The 2859-nt window shown below is 51.9% G+C and overlaps 1 protein-coding gene across 1 annotated transcript in view; it reads right to left on the bottom strand.

Moving 5' to 3' along the window:
* Positions 1-1321, bottom strand: part of UBXN2A (UBX domain protein 2A) — a 44525-nt gene extending 43204 nt beyond the window's left edge. Inside the window, exon 1 of the mRNA XM_040622945.1 lies at positions 1130-1321. The gene's annotated coding sequence lies outside the window, so the exon portion shown is untranslated. The remainder of the gene's footprint in view (positions 1-1129) is intronic.
* Positions 1322-2859: the final 1538 nt, after the last annotated feature.

Here is a 2859-nt window from a genome sequence, read left to right as displayed (position 1 = left end):
AAAAAAAAAAAAAAAATCTATAAGGGTTACCATAGTATCGTGGGCACTCACCAGACAGTAGGTACTAAAAAATTTTGAATAAGTTAGTAATTAACATTAGGTATCAAGTAAAGTATGCATGTAAAGTATTACCACAGTGCAGGGCTAAGAGTCAGTACTCAATAGGAGTTTCTGTTAATACTGTCTTCCGCCTTGTATCATTACTACCTTGTGTGCTTAATCACTCTCTCCATAGTGCACCCCATTCTTACTGGTTTTTGGATGCCATCAGTGCCTAGCACGAATAGATGCTCAATATTCAGTGAATTTAACTGCCTTTAAAATCAATACGCCTTTCAGCATATTTACACAGAAGACATAACATCAACTTTTAACTTTTCCTCATTAAAAACTAAACTGTAATTTAAAAACGTGTAACACTCCCAAAACACAACTGAGCCATGACTTTGAAATACGGAGGCCGATTTTCACGTCGTTCACACAATGTCATGCTTTACAGTTCCACACTGACATCAATGAAGACTGTCAGTTTCCTATCTTTATTTTCCATCATCTCCAATGATGTACGAAGGAACCGATGTTGGACCTTACCGTTCCTTACTGCTAACAAGAAACTGCGAGTAAAAAGACGCACACACAAAATATTAAACATGGAAAACAGCAAACTCGAAACCTACAAAAAGACTGTCGTGGGGGACTGGTGGTGAAGCTACCTGAGAAATGGCCACCCCAAACAAACGTGCCTGTTATTTCTGCACCGTGCTCTTGCAGCGCACGCCTTTGGAAATGGGGCGGGGGCATTTTAAGTGCGCCTGACTCGAAGTTTCCGAGCGCCCCCAGAACGGAAGCCCTCCGCGGAGCTGGCACAGAGCTCGCCACGCAGGAAGCAAGCGCAGGCGGCAGGCCCGAGGCTCGGCTCACCTGAACTGGCCGCGAGTCTGGCGCGTCGCCGAAACCGCCCAGACCCCGGGCTCACCAAGACCGCCTGGATCGCTGCGGCTCCGCCCGACCCAACGACCACCCCAGCCCAGCGCCCCGCCCGGGAAACGCCCGCCCACGCCCGGCGGCGAGTGGACGTCCCAGCCCCTCACCCCACCGAAGGCGGCGCGGTCCGCCCCAGCGTACTCACCTCCGGCGCGGCCGCAGGCGGGGGCTGCGCCGTGCTGTCGCCTCGCGGCCTGGTCCTCGGTTCGCTCAGGGGCCGCGGCTGCCACCGCCGCTGCCGGGCTGGAGCCCCTCAGACGGGGAGCGCCGCCACCCCCAGACCCGCTGAAGTTCGCGGGCCGCGCCGCTGCGACCCGGCCCGCCTCCGTGGGTCTCCGCCGCCGGGCGCCGAGGGCGCGCCCAGCAGGCTCCGCGCAGACCCGAGAGCGCGCGCGGGGGGGGGGGGCCGGGGCCGGCCGCCACCGCCTCAGGCCTCCGCTGACGCGCGCTAATGGCGGCCGCCTCCTGTCCGCCGCGGGCGCTGCTGCTGGCTTCCTTCTCACCCCGTGCCGAAAATGCTGGGAGCGAGGTGTGGGCTCAACGCAGAGCCCAGCGTCTACCCTACTTCTGTACCTCCGCAGCCTCTGATTGAGTCCGCGGAGAGATTTCCCTGCATTGTTACAACGTTGCACTTAACCCGAGCCCCGTAATTCTGGAAAGGGACGGTTAAAGAAATCCCCTCACCCTTTTGTGCTCCTGAAAGGGTTTACTGCTAGGAACCACCCTTCCCCGTGTAACTCACGCGTTCCCCCTTGTTTTTTCCTACTACAGATCAGACACAGACCGTCCAAATTCCCTTCGTTTTTGCCTGGTAAATGGTAAGGTGAACCGATTGCACCAACTGACCAATCTGGACGAAATACGGGTTACCCTGACTTGACCAAACTTTAGTTAAGCTGCTCTCCTTCCACCAGGCCCCTAAACTTTGACCTACTCTCAGCCTGAGCCGGTCTGTAACCCTTTCTTATCCACCACCCCTGAAAATCGGCTCACCTCCTTGCAGAATACCTTTGTACTGTGTGATCACTGCCACCTCCACCTGTTCCTGCTGCTTGCGCACACCCAGTTCTTTCCAGTCTTTGTTCACTTCTCCCTGTGAAGGAAAAGCCCCTTTTTGCCTGACCTTGGAGATAGTTGCAGATCTCCTGGTCAGAGTTCCCCTAGAGGAATAGTCACCCTTCACCCTCCACACCCCTTTGAAATAGTCCTTTTCCCTCTTCCTATCTCATGAAGCTGCGCTAGTCTAGGTACCTCATATAAGTAGAATCATACAATATTTGTCCTTTTGTGTCTGCCCTTACTTCACTTAGCATTATGTTTCCAAGGCTCATCCGTGTTATAGCAGGTATCAGAATTTATTCTTTTGTATGCTGAAAAATATTCCGTGTTATAGCAGGTATCAGAATTTATTCTTTTGTATGCTGAAAAGTATTCCGTTGTTGTATATACCACCCTTTGTTTATCCGTTCACCTGCTGATGGACATTTAGATTGTTTCCACCTTCTGGCTGTTGTGAACAATGGAGCTGTGAACATCTGTATACAAGTATCTGATTAAGTCTCTTGCTTTCAATTATTTTGTATATATCTAGATGCAGAATTGCTGTATCACATGGCGTATGTTTAACCGTTTGAGGAACTGCCAAACTGATTTCCACAAGTACAGCATGGTAATATTCCCTTCAGCAGTGTGGAAGCAATCAGGTTTCTCCAAACCCTTGACAGCACTTCTTTCCATTGTTTTGGTGTATTTATAATAGCCATCCTTGGGGTGCCTGGGTGGCTCAGTTAGTTAAGCATCTGCCTTCAGCTCAGGTCAAGATCCCAGAGTCCCTGGATTGAGTCCCACATCGGGCTCGCACGCACTCTCTCTCTT

This window comes from Ursus maritimus, unplaced genomic scaffold, assembly GCF_017311325.1.
Source record: "Ursus maritimus isolate PB19 unplaced genomic scaffold, ASM1731132v1 scaffold_6, whole genome shotgun sequence".
In the NCBI taxonomy this organism is placed as follows: domain Eukaryota; kingdom Metazoa; phylum Chordata; class Mammalia; order Carnivora; family Ursidae; genus Ursus; species Ursus maritimus.
This window is presented reverse-complemented; position numbering and strand designations above follow the sequence as displayed.